The sequence below is a fragment of the Falco punctatus genome (genome assembly GCF_963210335.1).
Source record: "Falco punctatus genome assembly, chromosome: 7".
Lineage (NCBI taxonomy): Eukaryota > Metazoa > Chordata > Aves > Falconiformes > Falconidae > Falco > Falco punctatus.
The window spans coordinates 70729998-70751203 of record NC_137587.1 but is presented as its reverse complement, the minus strand read 5'-3'; the positions used below and the strand labels follow the sequence as shown (position 1 = coordinate 70751203).

Here is a 21206-nt window from a genome sequence, read left to right as displayed (position 1 = left end):
ATACAGCTCGTCTCCACGTCCAAAAAGCCCATTAGCCTGGGAGGAGGGGGAGGAGGGGGAGCGAGGGGACATGGCAGAGGAAGATAAGGCTGGGGAGTGGAGGATTTGCAGGGAGTTAATGGGCGGTGAATTGGCATTATGCCCTGGCAGGTTCTCATTTCCCTGGTTCTGTGCTGGCTCATCCGCACCCCAGCGCGAGGAGGGAGCGTCGCCCCGAGCATCCCCACCTGCCACGGCTGGACCGGGCAAGGCAGGGCAGGCACCGCGTGTGTCGGGGGGGTGGGCACGGCAAGGGGAACGCAGTCAGAGCTGGGGGCTGCCCCAGCACGTCATGGCCACAAGCCCCCGGAGCACAGGGAGCTGGGTATGCAGCTCTGGCACGTGGCCCTGGGTCCTCTGGCACACAGCGGGTGGCAAAAGGGACAAAGCAGAGGAAAACAAGGTTACTTTGCTGCTGTCCCGCTGGTGATGCTGAGGGAGATGCTCCATTTTAAATCAAACCCAGATCAAAGTGGAGATGGCTCCTCTGCTGCTTGGGGATATATAAGGCTGTGTCTGAGCTCGTAACAAAAGGGCAGCTTTTACTACTTAAAGCCATCTCCTTGCTCTGCTTCACTCACCTATGCTTGCAGAACAACCCAGTATCTGCTCTGCTTCATATTACGTTGGCTTGCAGGAGCTGGAGGGAGCTCACTGTGGCTTTCCCTCTGGGCAGGAGCGATGGCCGGGCTCGGGCTGTGCCCACTGTGAACTGGGGAAGGATGCTGACTCCATATGTAGGTTATTTTTGAGGCTTCCTTAGGCATGAGGGCTACAAAATGGTGTTTTGCTGCCCTGCTTCTAGGCAGCAGGGCAGGGTGTTGCCCCTGCTGGCTCAGCCTGCGCCCCCAGGGCAAGTCCCTGCTGGGGAACTGGGGTGCAGTGGGGCTGGGGGCTGGCAGCATGGTCTGGCCCCGCGGGCACTGTGGCTTTCCTCTCCGTGGGGCAGAGAGAGGCCATCGCCTCAGCCAAAGCAGAAATTTTCCAGTGCTGTTATTAACTCTCCAGCTTGGAGATAACAGCTCCTCTCCCGGTGCCTGGAGAGCGCTCTCGGCAGTGGCACTGTGACTGCTTAAGTCCTTCACTGTGGCCACCATGTCCCCAGCACGCCACACCAGGGACTGCTCCGTGCTCCAGGAATGTGACAGTGGTGCTCGGCGTAGGGCCAGGAGCATCCCAGACGGCGGCACGCTGGATTTGGGAGCCGCTGGTGACGGGCAAGCTCTGGGGATGTGGCTACAGGTGCTTTGGCCACAGCAGGTCTGGTTGCCCTCCTCTGCATTAGCCCCAGTGGAGAGCCAAAAGCTGCCGGGGAAGAGGTCCCCAGCAGCAAGGGGACATGGTGGGACAGTCACCTGCAGGCCAGACCCTGCTTGGTTCGGGGGCTTCTGCAAGACCTTTTCTCTGCTTGTATTTTCTTGCAAGGCCTGGATGGATGAAATGGACTTTGCAGCTCCAAATCCCTTAATCTGCTGTATACTTAACAGTATTAGCCAGACTACAGGAGTCATATACAGAGTAATGTATCTCAGCGGAGGAAACACTTAGAATTTCATGCTGGAAAGAAATGTATTACTCATTTTCTCCTGTCTCCTACTCATCTACACAGAAGTACATGAAAGTCATGATAAGGATACATTAAACATGCAAAGAAATGTCACAGCTGAAATACAACATGCTCTCCTGGCAATTAACCTGGGCAGCCTGTCAGGAGCTGCTCAGGGTGAAACCTGAGGTCTAGTACCGAGGCAGATTTTCAATTGTATTTTATTTCTGTTTTCTGAAGAAGCAGGGTGATGCTGGGCACCGGTCCCTGCCAGAGACCGAGCTGTGGGATGTCCCTTCACCACATGAACCACTGGGTCTAACCTGTCCTCACCTCCAAGAGGCCACTGCGGTCCCCTGGGTGCAGACTGGGCTGTGGGTATTGGTGCTGCCCCTGGGACCTGCCGTGGCCCAGAGGAATGAAGCTGGGTTAATTAACAATATCCAGCTGTGGGCTGGCTTCAGGGGCGGTGGGTTGGCTGATGTGGATAAGGTGCAGCTGTGGCTGGTTCCTGCTAAGTAGTTAAATAGCTCTAAGGGGTATGGAAGGGGAGCAGCTAGTGAAGTCAGGTCTGGAAGAAGCAGAGGGAGGAGGGAGTGCCCTGGATGTAGGAGAGGTAAGGAAAAGGATGCAGCACAGGCAAGAAGCAGAGGGACTGGCCTGAAGAGTATGAAGAAACAGCACGGACAGTAGAATCTGACCGATAGTAAAGGCCTTGTTGCAGCCTGCTAGCTTGGTTGTGCTACAACAGCCCTGAGCAAGCACAGCCTGTTGCTGGCAGTGGCTGACTTAAAGCATCCCCCCCGAGGACGTGGTGACGTTTTTAAAGAAGCGTCTCCACCCCGGGTATCCCATAGCAGAGTCTCAGGTGTAAGTCCAATGAGGTGATTTATTTGGGTGGTATGGTACTAGAAACTGTTCCAACTGGGTGTCTCCGCAGAGGGACCGGCCATAATGTTAGGGTCTAGGGTGTGCCCATTCCTCGCTGGGTCCCTTCCTTGCCTCTCGGTGTGCCGCTTCTTTTCTTACCTCTAAGGCTGCAGGTTCTGCTGCTGAGTGTGACAGCTTTCCTTGCTTCCTTGTCTTCTAGCTCAGATGGGCTCTGGGGCCTTTTACTTAACTAGGTGAAAGTTCAGCACATCTAGGTGAAAGTTCACAGCTTACAGCCTAAGGCTTCAGCACATCTAGCTACTAATGCCAAGTAAGTTATGCTAAGCAATTAATATCCTTTATTTCTTTAAACTCCTCCTCTTGTTTTTATTAATTATTCCTGCTAGTATGTTAAGCAAAGCTGGCGAAGCCTTTCCAAACGTGTGATCAACTTCCATGATCTTACATGCAAAATGATTGCAAGTAACAAATTTAAGAGAGTCAAAGCTGGTAAGATTACCACTGTGTGGAGCATGAGGTTATCAATTCCTGTGGCTGCAGGTGACCACCCAAGGAGAGTTTCCCACCAGTGCTGGTCTGCATCTCTTTTCAATCTTTCAAACACATGATATATTTCATCTACATAATGGTTGACAGTAATTAGAGGTTTTTTTCCCATCAGTTCATATATGTTTTAATAGTTGATATAAGTCATTGTGTTGTAATAGTTTCCTTACCCGCGTAAGATTCATTCCAATTGAAGCAGATAACAAATCTTTAACTCGTGTACAATTAGACTGTAACAATTGATGGGATGTAACAGGAGCTGAATAATTAAAATCACGCCCTATAATTCTAGTAAAGTTACAAATGTTTGAAGGATTAGTTGGCTCTACATATTGCCTGTGAATAGAAAGTCACAAAGGGTCCTTATGCAAACACATCCTTTTCCAGTATTTTTAAGTCAGTTGCAGGGGTTTCACTGACACATATTTCAAAATGACAAACACTTTGCTTGGTGTCAAGATGTATGCCTTGGGCTTTAATGGTGTTTCTTTTACAAATGAATCTTTGTTGTTCCTATATGATACATGCGTCAACATCAACAGCTTGCCGTTTGGTTCCACTTTGTTGTGCCCGTACCCTGTGTTCTAATGGAAAGAGAACTGTTCCATGGTGATTTAATCCTAGCTCAGCCCCTGGGTGTATGGTGTACACCAGTATCATATCCTGTGGAGAAAAAGGTTGTGACCTTATTGTTAATGGGGTCCTAAGTAAAATTGACCGAATACCATCAGGCTTGCAATTCTCTTTCAAATTCGGTTGCATTGTTCCAAATTACTTTTCCAGCCTCTGTGGGTAAGGTGCCTTCTACACCTTCCCTTATAGTTGCTCCTGCTGTAGACTGCATCCACTGTTAGGCTTGGATACAGCTAAGAGCTGGTGAAAGATTGCCCTGGACTGTTCCAAATGCCTTTACAATCAGCTGGTGGTCTCTTTTACTGATTTTCTCCCACTGAGGCAATGTATCAGATAAGAGCCATTGATTAGTTGCCAATGCTAATAGAGAGGATTGCAATGGGTGTTGTCATTTGTTTAAATCACTTGTTGTTGTGCTTAGTCTGTTTATGAGTACTTCAGCATCTATACTATTAGGACTCCGAGTCCTGTCCCTATGGTCCAGTTGCATCCCTTGTTTGCTTGGAAGGGGTAAGGGTTCACCCGTGTAACTGTGCTGGCCAGAGTGGTGAACAGGTTGGTTTGATCTTCATTTGCATCAGTAGTTCTACTCGCTTAAGGGACCATGAGGGATTAAATTCCACTTGTTGCTGTCCTGCATGTTGGATTGCGCATGGTCCAATTCCAGATATTTGGGAGAATACCTCTTCTCTTATTCATGGAGTTGAGGTAGGACTTATCATGGTGGGCAAAGAAACTGTGGTTGGTACGGGGTCAACACTTTCACAGCATACATTAACCTGTATCCTATTAATTCTTAACCTAGAATCCGTTGTCACGCAACAACCGGTGTTAAGCGTTAAACAACAACTGGTATTATTGAGGCAATGAGACCTGTCCCTACTGTTTACCTCTGTTAAGGCTAAATTATAAACCTTATCTGATTCACAACAGAAATCAAGAGTCTTCCTATCGGGTGTTTTAGGAATTGGGAACCGTGTTCTGCTATAATCTAGGAAAATGATCTTCCTTTTGGTTTTGTTTACTTTCCACTAATTTGCATCATCCATCATTTTTATACTTAGCCGTGCTGTAGCGGTCACCAGTCAATAATATCAAGAGTAGTGAGATGTCCCACTTCATTCTTCATTGATGGGAGAGTTTTTCAGGAGTCAGTTATTTGTCAGCTGGTTGGCTGACCACCTGTTTAATGTGAAAGTGGTGTATCCAGTCTTATTTTAACAGCAAAAAAGGAACATTGTAAAATGGTATATGTACCTTCCTACTTAGGTTCTAATTTGGATTTTCCCGAGAACACCTTAATTAAAACTTCATCTCCAGGTTGTATATCGTGTACCTGTATTTCCAGAGGTGTGGGCTGATACCATCGAGCATGCCTTCTGTTATTTTCAAACCCTTTCTGCATATGCGTGTGACATGTTGGGTCATCTGTTCATCTCTGTCCAGTAGGCTGGTCTTTTCTGGGATATACATTTCTGGTATAGTTAAATGGCTCCGAAAGAGAATTTCTGCTGGTTCTAGTCCTGTGGATCGTCACAGAGCGTTCCATACATCCTGTAGAGCTAAGTTCAGTGCTTCTGGCCATTTTAAAGCAGCGTGTATACATATTTTTGATATTTTCCCTTTTAACTTTCTGTTCATTCTCTCTGTTTCTTCCAAAGACCGTGGGTGATAGGGAGTATGCAGGTTTCTGTCTATTCCTAATGATTTATACAGTTGGTCGATTATGTTTGCTGTGAAATGAGCACCCCTGTCTGACTCGATTGACTCTGGAGCTCCATGTCTGGGTATGACATCCCTCAGTAAGGCCTTTACTGCTCCTGCTGTGTCAGCCTTTCCTGGTGGGAAGGCTTCTACCCCGCCTGATAACTGATTTACTATCACTAGGAGTGCTTGTACCTGCTGGCAGATGGCATATCCCTGTAATCTATGTGCCGTCTTTGAAAAGGAGAGTAGTCCCGCAGTTGCCCTCCTAACTCTGAACTCGGCCTGATGCTTGAGAACCTCTGACAAGCTGGGCAGCCGTCGGTGATGCTTTTTGCAGCTGCATAAACCCCTGGCACTGCCCGTACTCTTTGCCCTTGGTTGGCTGCTGCCGCTGCTCCTCCACGAGCTTTACTGTGAAACCACCTTGTCACCATAATTACATATTTTTTGGTAATATTGGTTTTCCTCCAACTGTCTGTCTTCCATCATCATTTTGTTCTTCTTCCCACTTCTCTCATTGTTTCTTTTCTTCTGATGAACAGTGCTTTTCATACGTGGTTTTGGTACCAGCTAGATTTGGCTGTTCGCTCCAGTTCCCCACTGGCATTGTAACCGTACGTTCCCTCAGAGGCTGTTGAGCCGCAGCCTTTGCCGCTGTGTCAGTCGAGACATTTCCTTCACTAATTCCTGTGGTGTCCTTGGTATGATCTGGACAATGTATTACAGCAATTTCTTTGGGTAGCTGGACCGATTCCAGCAACCTGAGTATTTCTTCTCCATTCAACACTATTTTCCCTGATGATATGAAAAATCCTTGTTCCTCCCATAGCATTCCCGTTGTATGGCATACCCCAAAAGCATACCGAGGTCCATCTGACGGGTTTCCTTTTTCCCAGACATGCTGTATGTGTCAGTCCCTTACATGATCATCTTTGCTGGAAGTGGTTCAGCTTCTATCACTGGCCCTTGTGTGACTGCACTGTACCTGGTCCATCGTTGTCCACGTGGGCAGTAAGATGAGCCACCTACAATCAGAGTTAGATCTGGGTACTGCAAAGGAACATCAGTTAAATCTGTTCTTGGTTTGCTTGAGGTGTGCATCAGCTCTTCGTGCTGATGATGTTCTCCATCAGCCGGCAAAGGGGTGAGGGTTGCTGGATTCCCAGTATTGCAACTTCAAAACCGTATTATCCACCATTAAAAGGACCAGCTCATACCTAGGTGCCCGCTGTGGCACCGCTGCTTGGGTTACATACCCTTTTGACAGTTATTTCCACCTCATGTGGGGCACAAACTGTTATGGGGTGTCCCAGAATGAGGGGGCAACTTTTCACTAATACTGTAGCTGCTGCTGTCACTGATTTGATGTGAGCTGGCGCTCCTGAGCAGTGCACGACTGGCCTCTCCGGTGGGGTCCTAATCTCTGCGTTACCACTCCACTGGCTTTTCCTTTTTGTTTGTGCATGTACAAACTGAAGGGCTTTGTATAATCTGGGAGCCCAAGAGCAGCAGCAGATGCTAAGGCTCCTTTTATTGCTTTAAAAGCTCGCTCCCTCTCCGGGCCCCACGTAATAGCCTCTACTTCTCTATTTCTTGTTGCCTCTGTCAGAAGTTTCATTAATTCCCTTAACCCGGGAATCCATGGCCAGCAAAATCACACAGCTCCGAGGAACCCTCTTAACTGTTTCTTTGTGAGCAGTCGTGGAAGCGTGACTATAGCTTCTGCTCTTTCTGGGTTTATTATTCACTGTCCTTCCCTTAAGATAAAACCTAAATATTTAACTTCTTTCTGACACAGCTGAAGTTTGGATGGAGCTGTGCAGTGACCTTTCTCTGCTAAGGCAGTACCCAGCTGCACAGTGACTAATACACAGGCGGTTTTGTCTTTACTTGCTATTAGCAAATCATCTACATACTGCACAAGAGCTGATCCACCTGGTGATTCTATATCCCTTAAATAATTTCACAGTATTCACGAAAAAATTCTAGGAGACACTGTGAATCCTTGTGGAAGATGTGTCCGAGTTAATTGTCGCGCTTTCCATGTGAAGGCAAACGGAAGGTGGCTGTCCTCGCCTGGTGGGATACGAAGGAAGACAGCGGTTTGATCAATCGCAGTAAAATATTTTGCCCAATGTGGTGTTTCTAAAGGTATGGGTGAGGGCTCGGGCACCACCAGATAAGGAGCCGCGGTGTGCTGGTTAATTGTCCACAAATCTTGTACAAAACAATATCCTGGGTTCCCATCTTCATCCGATCTATTCTTTTTTACAAGTATAGGAGTATTATATAGACATACACATACTTCTAAAATTCCTTGGGCTAAATACTGGTCTGTTTGCTTTTGAATATTTTTTTTAGCCTCTTGGGGAGTAGGATGGTGTTTCACAGCAGGTGGAGTTCCTCCCTTTGTTTTTATGTTCATGGGTTGAGCCGACACTGAAAATCCTGCCTCAGTGCTGGCTTTACTCCGTAGCTTTGTTGATACGGATTCTAGTGCCTTTGGGATTTTAGATTCATTCTTTGGGCTTTCTGAGTATACACTCATTCCCATGATTATCAGGTCTGTTCCCTCAGGTGGCAAGCGTAATTCCACGTCTAAGGCCTGCGAGAGATCTCTCCCTAGCAAGCGTGCTGGAGAATCCTCTGCTAGTACAAATCTCCCCCGTATACTCTTGTTGCCTATTGTTACTAACAGGGATTTACTCAAATTCCTTTCTCCGTGCCCCATGACTCCACATATTAAAATTTCGTCTGTGATCCTAGATCTTTTGGGAGTAAAATTCAAAAGGAATAATGTTGTTCCTGTATTGACCAAAAATTCAACTTCCCAGCCTTCCACTTTGCCTGTATGTCCTTTTTGATCTAATTGTGTTTCCCACATAGTAAGGACTTCTAACCCTTCCAGTCCCTCAGGATCTACCAGGTCTCCTTCCTCCTGTCATTGCGAGTCGTTATTTTCACGGGGTGCTCCTTTGCATTGATAATTTTCTTCCATCGTCACTCCCCCCCCCCCCCCTCCCGGCCCTTCCCCAGACAGAGGGGACATTCTTGTTGTGCGTGTCCCAGATTCCCACAATACCAGCGTTTCCTTTCTTCATTTCCGCTCCTTCTCCCCTCTCTATTCCCTGGTCTTGGGCCAACGCCATGCCTGGCCTTCCTCTTCCTCGACTCCTGTCTCTCATCTGCAAATTCCCTGTTAGGGCTGCAGCCACTGAGTTAGCCTCTTGTTCTTTTGCTTTCTTTCTCTTCTTCACTTGCTCAGCCTTTTGTTTCCCCTCTTGCCCATCACATACGAATATTGTCACACTTAAATTTTTTTGCAGTCTCCCCTTGCCAAGCTGGCATACATTCTTTAACATATTTCCATATGTCAGGGGCCACTTGATCTGCAAAGACAGTGATTGTGAGCACGTCATGGAAGTTTTGGGGGGTCATTCCCCCATATTTTAACAGGGTTGGTCAGAGCTGTCCCCAGAAGTCACTGGGGTGTTTGTCTAGCCTCTCTCTACACGCTTGCACTTTAGTCCAATTTAATCCTAGCTCACCACATACCTTAATTGCCTCCAGTAAGTTGCAGAGGTCCTGTTTGGTGAGTGGCTCCATCCCCTGCATTATGACAGTCCCAATTTGGGTCATTTGTTGGCCAAGGGTTTCGATTTCCCCTGGCCTGTTGCGCTAACTCTGCATCTTTGTTAATTATTTTTTCTCGCTTATTCAGCCGAAACAATTCTCTCAAAAGTACCTGAGTCTCGCCCCAACTCAGATTATACTCTGTGTGTATGTTAGAAAATAACTGGGCACATCTTTCAGCATCTTCCCTCAGCCTCGGCATTTTCCTGCCTCGTAAGGCGCGGTCTCTGGGGTTCCAGGGTTGTTAGTAAATACGTGCGATACAGCGGGAGGAGGGTTTGCTCTGCCTGTTCCTCCTCGCTGTGGAGCGGCAGGGTTGGGTAAGGTGTTGGAGACCATAGGCTAGAGTCTGGCAGCCAGGCAAGCAGAAATAGGCAGCAGAGAAGGAGCGTTAGGCATGTAAGGCAGGACAGACACCATTGGCCTGTCATCTGGGGTACCAGCATCCGCTACCACAAGCGTCACCTTTGGTAAAATCTCTTCCTCCTTCTAACAGCAGCTTGGGTGATTCCTTTCCCATGCCCGGTTGTCCTAAACGTACCAGTAATTCACCTGTTCTGGGAATCTGTTCTTTAGATGGTGTTGCAAAAAGGTGAGTTCTGCTGGTCAGAAGTCCCCTGCAGTGGCCACCAGCCTGTTCATTTACCCTCCTTGGCTGTGAACGGCCAATCTTCCTGACACGATGTAACTGTGCACATTTTTGACGGACCAACTGTGCTATCAATCTTTTTCCAGTTTTCCAATACCTCAGCTAAAGACGTCCCCTTCTCTATTTTCCAGTACCTGGGGTACAGGTGCCCCCTTCTCTATGCCAGGTGTGTTTCCCATTGTTTTCAGCTACTAAGAGGAGCTCACCCCTTTCCTGTGTGCACCCTCCTGTGGGCAGGACTCGAATCCACCCCAGTACCGAGAGGGACTCAAACCCACTACAGTATTTTCACTAAATCTGCTCAGGGCATTTTAACACTCACCCTTTGATGCCTCCTGCTCCGAAGACCCCTGGTGAACTCACCTGCTGGAGATGAGAGGATCTGATGGGGGTGGCCTGGGGTCCCGGTGGTGGTCTGGGGTCCCATCTGGGTCACCAGACTGTTAAGCTTCTCCGCCCTTGGCATCAGCTTACAGCCTAAGGCTTCAGCACATCGAGCTGCTAGTGCTAAATAAGTTCCACTAAGCAATTAATATCCTTTATTTCTATACAAGGTGAGGAGCTGGTCCCTCATCTTTACAGCTGGGTGTTTGCACGCCCCATGCCTGGCACTGCTCCTGTTTGCAGAGCCGATAACTGATGGCGGGGAAGACTTTATTGTCTGAGGAATACTTATGCAAACAAGCACAATGGCTTAATAGAGAACACCTGGAGAAATCTCCAAAGCAAGCATCATAAATTCCCCTTCCCTTGGATTTATGGGGAGATTTTTCACAGATATTTATGGTTTCCCAGGTGCGTTGTTGTGACTCCTTAGCATAGATTTGCATGGCGTGCTGCAGGAGCTGGTGAGGCACCAGGAGAGGGGAGCGGTGATGGGGCAGCCCTGTGCTCATACTGGGATGGGAGTGGTGATCCGTTTCTTGATCCCTTGGCAAATTCCCACGGTGTGTGGCAGCTGGCAGCCCTGCCAGCGCCGGATGAGTGCCCAGAGAGGCTGGTGGGGGAGACTAGGTGAATTTAGGCAGCCCTGATGGATTCAGACGGTCCTGATAGAACACAGGCAGAGGTGACCGCTCTCCCGCCCGCAGTGCCGCAGCCCTGTCTGAATGCGCTGGCTGCAGGGACGCAGGCAGGGAAGGTTCATTTTCTTGCTTTTAGGGCTTTGGCACCGTTAGGCTGCTTTGTGGGAGCCTGCTGGGTGCTGGGACGCCCTGGCCAGCTCCAGAGGCAGCATGTGTGCACCTGGATGCTGTGGCTGAGAGAGCAGCCAGCAGGGTCCATATCTGAGCACCTCTGGTGATGTCCAGGACATTAACTGGTGCTAATTAAGTAGGATGTGTACACATCTCGTCCAAGACTGTCATGGTAAGTCTGTGACTTGGGGTGGTTGGAGTTTGTGGAGCAGTTTCGTGCCCCGCGGGGCTGGGCTCAGCACTGCTGTGGGGCACCATGCCCCATCCCACCCATGTGGGACCGGGGCAATGCCAACACTCCCCAGCCACCCTCTTAAAATGCCCACTGCTGTCACCAGCCAACCCACCGAAGCCATCTCTTTCTCTTTTCCAGGTCTCTTGCCTCGCCAGCAGGTCCTTGCAAGATTTCAGCTCTGGTAAGTGCAATAGCGTTTCCTCCTTGCTGCGAGTGTGTCGGAGTTATGCATCGCGTGGTGCTGGAGCAGCAGCGGGGGCTGGGCACCGTCGCTGCCCCCCAGGCAGGTGTGAGAGCCTGAGCATGCCTCTGCCAAGGAGCCAGCTCCTGCGTGCTTCACCCCAGCACGAACGGGGGGCTGCGTGCTGGCGCAATTATTTCCCCGCCACGTGAAAATTGGCTGAGATGCGTTTATCGCTGCCTTTCTGTAATCCGCAAAATGAAACTGCGTGGGCATCTTTGATTCTTCCTGGGTAAACTTTGACGGACGGGAACTGAAAACTTCAATTGAGTAATTGGTGTGATGATTGCAATAACAGCCGGGAGGGCTCTGCCACCACCGCTGCAACAGCTGTGGGGTGGGACTCGGGGGACCTTTGGAAGGATAAGAAGGTGGGGTGATGAGTGGGAGGAGAGGAAAAACCTCCCTGGGGAGCTTCGCAGGGGAGCCAGGCTTAGAGGAGCATTTAGGACCTGGAGGAAATGTGAAAGTCAGAGGTTGTGGTGCTGGCTGCTAGCTGGTTTCGTCACCTGTAACCTTTCCAGCCACAGGCTCCTCTCAGGCCACCTCCTCTGCCACCGGCCACCCTGCTTGCTTTCTCTTGGGGGACCCAGTGGGTAGAAGCATAAAATTTCCCCTTTCTCAGGCTCAGGTCCCTATGCCACTCTGTGTTTGACGTTTTCGCACTTCCAAAGCCCCCGTGGGTTTCCTGACTATACACTTAACCCAGCAGAAAGGGTCCTGCTTCTGTGCTGGGATAAATTAGCCGGGCTGTCTTGCACGCAGCAGGGCTACCTCATGTTCCGTTGTCTTCATCTTTGCCCTCTTGACATGTTTTCTCTAAAAAAATATGTATTTATCAAAAAAGCAGCTTCTCTGTTTGATGCTACCTGTTGGGTTGATAATTGAGTCCCACCGAAGGTGCTGACACTGGCCGTGTGCCCAAGGATTTGTTGCCATTGTCCTAGGTTGTGTGGACCTGTTGAACTTCAGGGTTTTTCTTTTCTTTAGCAGAAAATAGTTCACTAGATGGGGCCAAAACCATGGAAGGGAGAGGTGTTATGGTGGTCTCAGGGTTTTGGGTGCTGCTGGCATGACCTTGCTCTGGGACAGAGCTGCTCCGGGATGGGGACACTGGCAAGGGGCAATGCAAGTGCCTGGAATGATGGTGGCTTCTTGCTGTTGCTGACCATGTATGGTTTTCCTTGGTCCAGTCCATCCCCATGGTTTCCCAGCTGTAATGTTTGGTGACTCCCTGTGGTGTTGTCTGCATGGGAGTGTTGGGATGCAAGTTGCCGCGCCAGCTGCGTGTCACCTACCTTGTCCCCTCCCTAGCTGATGCTGTGGCATGGGTGGTTGTAAATCGTGGTGCCTGAGGGGCTGGCCTGATGTCCTCTTCCTGTGCATCCATCTCACCAGAGGGCATCTGGCATGGCATCGTCTCACCCCCGAAACTATTCCTTCTTCCAAAACTGTGCAGGGACTCCTGATCTGTTGATGCTTTGCTCATGACAATGGCAGCCTCAGCTGGGAGCAGCTCAGATCCCTTCCCTGGTGCCGCTCACCCCTGAGATCCTTCCTGCCCAGCCAGGAGGGGTGGGCTGGTGGGAGACATGAGCTGCTGGGTGTCACCCTCTCCGGTCCTGTCTGTTCTGTGAGCTCCTGCGGCCTTGGCTATCGTGTCCACCGTGCATGTGCAGTTGCTTGGGCAGCGATTCCTGTGGAGGACATGTGCCGTCAGAAGCTGGCAGCTCGTACCTAATGCCAGGTGACACTCTGAGCGGGGTGTCTGCTAGCCCAAGGCATTGCCAGCCAGGAGATAGACCCTGGAGAGCTGAGGAGGGGTAGTGCTGATGCTGCTGATGGGATGGACCTTGGCCTGGGGCACGTGCTGGTGCCACATGCGATGTCACGGTAGGAATTAAGGGAAGGGCTGGCTCAGCCGCTGGTGTGATGCTTGCACGCTGCTCTGCACCAGCACGTCGGGCTGCCTCGGCCTGAGAGCTGCGCCATGTCATGCAGGCATCATCATCGCGTCGGGCACTGCTCCAGCGCATGGAGAAGCTCCAGTTAATGGGTGGATGAACTGACCAAATGATTTTTCCATGTCAAGGCTGTGTTACATTGGGAAGTGAACATACAGCTCTGCCTTCCCAGGCAATTCCTGCAGGAGCAGCTCTGGCTGCGCTCCTCTCAACAGCCAAGAGCAAGTGTCTCTGGCTGCAGAGTGAGGATGGGCAGGATGGGATCTGCTGGTCCCCAGAAAAGAGGAGAAGGTGGAAAATGGCCTGGAGGAGGGGGCAGCAAGGGCAGAAGTGGCAGCAGTGTTGGAATTGCCTCTCCTGAAGCATGGTAATCGGCTCATGGCTTCTTCTCCCTGATCCTCTTACACCCCTCCCATTGCACATCTCTCCCCAGACGCGGCCGTGTGTGTTAGCAGAGATAAAAGCTCTCTTCCCACGCGGGGCTCTTCTTCCCCAGTGTGCTTAATCACGAGCCAGTGTGGCAAACAGCCTTCCTGGGAGATGCCCCGGGCTCAGCTCCTCGCTCTCTCTCCCTGCCTCCTGCCTTTTGCCTCTGCTCCCGCTTTCCCCCATGCCCCGGGGCTCCCCATACGCCCCTGCAGCCCGCGCAACCATCACGTGCCTCTGATAAATGAGCTTCATTTGCACCCAAAATTAATCACATTGTCATGCTGGCAGAGGATGAGGCAGCTGCGCCGAAATGCCTGAATCTCTGGCTAATTTATCACAGGGGCAGGGTGCAGAGCTGCTCCACAGTTCCCATTGCATGGGGACATGCTCTGGAGAGGCGGCTGGTGCCGGGGACCTGCAAGGGCTGGGACCGAATGTCTCGGGAGGAGGTCTTCTCCTTCCCGGAGCTCAGGCGTTGATTTTCGACCAGGCAAACCTGGCAGGAGTTTGCTCACATCCAAGAGGGCCGATGCTGCTGGTGACAGCCTGACTCCTCTGAGCCACCTGGGAGCTGACATCCTCCTGCGCTGGAGGATGCTCGGGAACCTGGAACAGGAGATTAATGAGGAAAATGGATGCAAAGAAATTATTCCAGGACTTCCAAAACCAGGGTGTTTGCAGACGGTGGAAGCAGGAGGCGCCCAGCCAGGTTGATGTGTCCTGTTTGCTTAATTACTACAGCGCTGCTTGTCAGAGCAAAGCTTTCACCAGCTGTGTGCCTGCAGTGTGCCCGCAGCCTGCGATGGGCTGGCATCGACGTGGAGGATCAGCTCCAGGGCTGGGGGTGCTTGTCGGTGCCAGCTCCTGGTACAAGACATTTGGGGTGGGAGCCAGTTGTGGTGTTTGGTCCTGGTGCTGCACGCCTTTTTGGGATCCACATAATCTTGTTTGCTCGTTGCCAGCTGCTCGTCTCCATTTTAGTATGGGTTTGGCTGGGCAGACCCTCTTTTCCTAGGTCAATCCCTAGGGGAGACATGGGTTCCTCCAGTATATTCACTCTCACTTATCTTGTGGCAATTAATTACTGATTCCAGACCAGGCTCAGCTCTGGAGTGCTCATTAACTAATTGGACGCCTTCCAGCAAGTCCCAGCAGTCCCTCCACGACAGGAAAGTCGCGCGTTCCTTGTCTGCTCCCTGATTGCTTTGTCCCCCCGTAGTTGATGCAAGCACCTTGGAAGAGGTCTGCTGGGGCTGCTCTCCTGGAGCTTGCGGGGGGCTGCTGACAACACGACGAATGCTTGCTTTGGGATGCGAAGGAACAGACAGCAAAACAAAGTACCATGTAGATGCCCCATACGGTGACTGATGGCATGCTTCAGTGGATTCTGAGCTGGTGGAAGAGGTTGGAAACCTGCTTTGCCCGCTGGTCTCTGAGGGTTTCACGATGACTCTGCAGATGTTGTCAGATGTGGGGTTTTTTTCACTGTGGCCCAGCAGAAATGCAGGGAAACTGTTGTACTTGGTGATCTGAGGCTCTGCGTTGCCCACGTTTTGCTGTCAGGGGAAGACCTGGTCCCATGCTTTTACAGAAAAGAGGCTTTTATCAATAAAAATTGAGCTGCTGGTGCTCCCAGCAGCTTGCCCAGACAAAACAGTAAATTGCTTTTTTTAGAACTTTAAATCTTAATTCATAAGGGCATGGGCTCCCTTACACCAGCAGTAAGCTGGCTTTGAGATAAACACAGCGTTTTGGGGAGGGAGAAAGGCTGTTCGGGATCTCCTTCTGACATGTGCCTGGGATGGCCCCACAGGGTCTCTGGCCAACAGGCACCAGCAGTCGTGGGCAGCTGAGCCAGGGGACGGGAAGCTCAGTCTGAGCATCTCTGAGCCTTGCCTTCAGACCCTGCAGCCTGCGGCGCTGACCGCAGGGTTCTCCTCCCTCTTCGTCCAAATGCTTTAGAGCGGTTTTGGGGCTGTGCTTGCGACTCTGGTTTTGAGCTCTTGGGAGAGGCAGTTGTGTGCATGGCTGTGAGCAGGAGACATGCCTGACCTGATGTTCTTCCTTATTTTGACTCCCCCGGGGGCCCTGGGGTACGATGCAGCCTTTGGTCAATGCAGAGGAGGAATTACCACTCTCTTGGCTCAGCCGTGTGCTCAGAGCAAGCCACTGCTGTGGGCAAAAGGGCTCCTGGGGTGCCACTGCCAACCTGGGTGACATGGGTGATGAGTCCTGGTGGTCAGTGTTGCTCAGCATCGCCGAGGACGCTTACTTCACCAGGCTGCCTTATTCCATTCATATTCTCTTATTTTTTTAAGTCAGGGCTACAGCCAAGGCTTCGTAGGCACCCCTTTGCCAAAACACAAGAGAGACTGGCTTGTGCCCCTGGTTGAGTGGAGACGCTGGGGAGAAGCCAGGGAGCAGCTGAGATGTTATGTGGGGAGTTGGGGGCGCATGGTGATGCCTGTGCAAGAAAGGATTCAACAGCCTGGGAAATAACAGCTCAGGTTGCCAAAGCGCGTGTTGAGAGGGTGGCAGGCAGCGCGCCTCGGGAGTCTGACAGCAAAGAACAGCGATGTTGGGCGACTCCAAGAGATGCTTTTGGCTTGGGTTGTCTGAGGTGGAAGAGTGAGGATCAGTCCCAGGTCTCACCGAAGTGGCTGGGCTGCTGCTGGTGCTGGGAGAGGGCAGGACCTGCTGCCGGAGCCTGGCCGGGGCAGCAGCTGGTGGCTCCGCTCAGTGTTTGCCGTCCCTTGGCTGGGAGGGAGCCTGGGTGCTGCTTGGGGAGCAGCGGAGTGAGGCATCCCTGGGAGCACATGAGATGCTCTGGGGATGCTGCGTCACCTTGGCAGAGGGAAGTGCTCATCCACCCAAAGAAAAGTCTTTTCCAGTCTCCAGCCACTGCCAGAGCTTGGGGAAAGCCAAGCAGCTATTTTGAAGTGCTCTATCACACTCTGCAGAGATTGCTGCGGAGGTGCCCAGGCCTTTTAAGACTCAGAGTTCAGTTTCCCTCCCTCGAAATTCAAATGAACTGTCTCTGCAGATGCCCATGTGGCAGCAGCTGGAGCAGCACTCCAGGGCCTGCTGCGGCAGGGCTGATGCCAGTGAATTTGCCGCCCGCCTTTTCCCCGGTGCAAATAACTGCGCCGCAGGTTACACCAGACTTAACTATCTGTTAACGGTGTTTTCTGCTCCTTCAATCTTTTATTAGTGCCAAGGAACTGGAAGTGTTTCTCTGGGTCTAGTCCGGCCCCGCAGCAGTGAATTGGGTGGCAGTGGGTGCTGTGGGTGGCGGGAGGGGGGGCAGGGCAGCGCTGCCCATGGCTCAGAGGAGCAGGGGGCACCACTGCATCCCTGTCAGCACCAGGAGATGGTGCTGAGCCCTTCCCCACAGGGCTTTGCAAGACAGCTGCAAGGCAGGTTCATGGCACCTCATGTCCCTCTGTCTCTCTAAGATCCATGTGGATGCCATGGATTTCAGTGCTATCTTGCATTTTGCTCAGGCACAAATAACAGCATTGTGCCCAGTGATGCAAACCCCCTGCACCCCCGTTTTCGAGAGGGCTGTGCTGCAAAGCACCCGCCGGGTGCTCTGAGCTCTGCCCTTGGGGGTTCGGCACAGTTTGTGTTTCCTTGAGCCTCCGTTTTCGGGCAGAGCTGGAAACACCAGCCTCCCAGGGAGGGCCGGTCCTGGCACGCTCCAAAGCCAGCTCAAGGGAGCTGGAATAACCTGATCTGACTCTGCGGAGCCTGGTTTCTAGTCCCTGTAATTAAACACCCAGCTGTTGAGATCTTTTATGTGTGTTCAAATTGAAATTTGGCAGGCTTATGGTAGCAGGGAGCAGGATGCGGTGACCAGAAAGATCTGTTGCACTCTTAAAGCAAACTCCATTATACCCCAGCCAGGATGGGCAGGGATCTGAGCATGCCAGAGATGCTTTTATGGGCTGAACTGATGAGATTGGGTGGGAAACTTTGCCGTGTTATTGCTGATACCCAGCCCATGGGTGAGGGTGAGAGGGGGCTTCCTCAGAGATGGGGTCTCCAGAAGCCAAAAGGAGTCCCCAGAGCCCCCTAAGGCATGTAGGAGCCACATGTTAGGCTGTGGTGTTGGAGGGAAGATCATCTCCAGCTGCTGGAGATCTTCCAGGCAGTGCCTGAGCTGACCCTAAGTACAACTGCCTCATCCTGGCAGAGCTGGCAGGAGGAGATGGCAGCTCCTCTGAACCAAAACCCTTAACTCGAGATTTGTCCATCACTAGAGATGATGCACAAGAAGTAAACGTCACTTACCAAATTTATGGGGAAGATGCTTTGCCAGTCTCCTTTTTAAGGTTATACTAAAAATTAAACCACATTTTCCCCCAGGGGGGAGTGGCAGGCTGTCACCATAAAAAATGTCCCTGTGTGTTGTGGAGCAGCACACGTGTGTGTGCGCAGTGTACGCAGGGATTGAAAGGCAGGGCAGCACAAAAGGCATTGCTCACGTGGCTGTTGAGCTGTGGAAAATCATTATTTTACACATATATTTTTATATGGCAGTTTCCTGCCTGCATAAAAGAAATCAGAGAGTTAACTCAGGCTCAGAACTGAGTTCCCAATATAAAAACCTGGAGCGTGACTTATTTATGCAACTGAAGCATAAACTCATTGGAGATGCAGGCAGGCGTGCTTGGCATGGCCTCCTGTTCCTGCCCAGGTACAGCAAGAAAGCATCCCGTCCTGGCAGGACCTGCGATTCCAGAACGACGTGGCACAGGCACCATCAGCTCGCGGGATGTGGTTGAGGTTAAGCAAGGGACCAGCTTTGCTTTGACCGACGACGTTCTCCCTTCCCACCCCGAGCGGTGGGGCAGCGGCTCAGGGTCTGGCTCTCCCCAGCTGCTCCCCTGCGGTGTGGCTGGATGGGGCCATGTGGCCTGGGGACGTTCATCAGCTCTGGCAGCAGTGCTAATGCGATTAAGGGCTTTTCTCGCCCTCCGCTCAGTGCTCATTAACATTTCCCTTCTAAGGCGTTTATGAACATCGCTTCATCTGGCTGCAGCTTTGGCTTGCGTGGAGCAGAGCGTGGGGGAAGGCTCCCCCGGGGCTGTGGGTGCTGCCCGGCTGGCGGTGGGGCAGCAGAGGGAGGGGATGTGGCTGGGGAGCTGCTGCGCTGCGCTCTGCAACGCCACCAGGCCCAATGCTTCCAGCAAGGAGTCCTACTTACACCGGGATTGGGAGCCTGGGGGAGGCAGATGCCCCGGTTGAGGGAGGGTGAGGCTGCCTAGCTGGTAGCCTGTAGCCTGCGAACGCAGACCTACAAACAGCTTCCCCGTGGTGTCACAACCCCATCCTCTGCGCAGGCAGGGAGAGAACCCAGTTTTGGAAGCCTCCTTCCCAGCTCCTTCCAGGACCGGGAGAGATATTTTTATTTGGTCTTACAAGTAGGTCTGGAGAGATCTCCAAGCGGATGCTTCATAGCCTGCATGCAAATAAAACCCTCCCGTGCACACAAAGCCCTCTAGAGCAGCGAGCCCCAGGCTTTGCTCTGCTCTCTGTGCCCCTGTGCTCCCTTTTGGCCCCGTGTCCCTGCCTGGCTCTCCTGGGGATGCTGCAGCAGGCTGCCACAAGGGCTGACCTGTGCCTAGCAAAGTTCACTTGCAGAAGGTGCTTCTGGACTTTCCATGGTGGATCCCAGATGGATGGGGCTGGTGGGGCCTTTTCACTCTCAGGGAAAACCAGAATGGAAAAGTAAAAATAACAGTTTTAAATACAGCATTTCAAGAGAAATATCCAACTGCCACAAAAGGGGCTCTTTGGGTCGTGTCCCACTGCTCAGCCGTGGGGTCCTGGGGCTGGACCACAGGTCCATCCTGTGGTCATGGGGCTGGTGGAGTCCATCTCCACCCAGGGAGGTGAGAGCATGTGGAAAATGTGGAGTAGGGATGTGAGGTGTTTAGTTGAATTGGAGCCAAACTTTGTTGTCTTTTTAATCACCTGAAATATGTCAGGTTTTGTTGAGCCAAAGTAGAAGAGCGTGTTTGATTATTTTTTCTGAATATTTTATTTCTTCCACCAAGAAAAACTGAATTTCCCATGGAAATTGCATTTCCTGTTTAGAAACCGGCTGTGAACATGCCGCTCGGCACTACAGAAGGCTGCTTTTCCGGGGGCTAATACCCGAAGTTTGACTGATTTCAATATCTAGCAAGACGCATCCTCTGATTCAGCTTTTCCCTGCATCGTTGGGGCTTTTGTGCTTTTCCTTTCTCCCGTGTGGATCCTCCAGAGCCTCACAAGACCTGGGCTCCTGCTGCAACCTGGCTCAGCTGAGCTGAGGAAGGCCTCTCCTCTCTACCTGCCTGCCTATTTTCATGAAACCTCCAGATATTTAATATCTTTGAGATTTCCAGCTGTCAATCACATGCTGTTGAATTTGACTGCTGAGTCGGAGAGTAATTAGGGGAGACAGACAACACATGGAGCACGTGATTGCACAAACCTGATTTTCTTAAGGAAACCAGGACAAAAAAAAAATTAAAAAAAACCAACCTAAAAATCCCTCTTTTCAAATTTTTCACTTTGTTTTACCTGCAGGCGGCTGTTGACTGTGGCAGGCAGGGAGCGTGGGCTGCTCCGGGGTGGTGACACCCAACATTGGGTGCTGCCAGGGACAGGATGGGTGCTGCTGTCCCCACAGTCCATGGGGACACGGCGCTGAGTGCTTGGCGCGATGACTTGGTCCTTCAGCCGTGACACTGGGTCTGCGTTAAAGAACTGGTGTGAGCATCTCCAGTGGTGCTGTGCAATTTTGGGGCAGACCCGTCAACTCAGAGCCATCCTTTATAAATAAAGGAGGTTTTAATGAAAACCACTAATAGTTAACAGCCTAGTGTACTGCACCTTAATGTGAGATATTAGCAAAACAGCAGAACATCCATTCAAGTACCTGTTAAAATACTGAATGGTGCTGCCATTGGAGGGACTCTGGCTGGCTGCTGGAGGTGCTGCCTCCAGCCCCGGGTCAGAGTCCTGCTCCAGAATGCGTTGGTGGGACAGGCGGGCTCAGCTGAAGCAGCCAGCAGTGGGTTTGCAGGTGATGCCTGATTGCTTCATGTAGGCTGTGTGCCCCATCTTGCCGTTTGCCCAGGGGCATCACTGTCTGGGGCGAAGGGTGGGCAGGGATGGGCCGCAGGAGCTACTGACCCTGTTACTGCCTCCGGAGGAAGCGCAAGGGATGCTGAGCATGTGGTGCTGCCTCATGCTGCAGGCAGCAGGCGGGAGGAGGAGGAGAGCTGCCCATGAGGACTGAAGCTCCTGGCTGACTCGCTGCCCTCCAAGGTCTGGCTCAGCTCTGGGATGCTCAGAGAGACCCAGACCCAGACCGCTGCCTGCCCGCACCTGCTTTTATTCCCCTTTCCCACTCCTTTCTCTCCCTGCTGGCGGGCTGCCCAGAGATAGGCTTTTTATGCTGGTGGGTTTTTTTTTTTTGGTCTTTTTCAATGAAAATAAATC

At 51.4% G+C, this 21206-nt stretch overlaps 1 protein-coding gene across 2 annotated transcripts in view; it reads left to right on the top strand.

Moving 5' to 3' along the window:
- LINGO1 (leucine rich repeat and Ig domain containing 1) overlaps positions 1–21206 on the top strand; it is a 176516-nt gene that overhangs the window by 54168 nt on the left and 101142 nt on the right. The window contains exon 3 of one of the 2 annotated variants that reach the window (XM_080395439.1): positions 11214–11256. The gene's annotated coding sequence lies outside the window, so the exon portion shown is untranslated. Of the gene's footprint in view, positions 1–8401; positions 11257–21206 lie in introns of those variants that run through there. The other variant, XM_080395440.1, reaches the window with a different exon arrangement.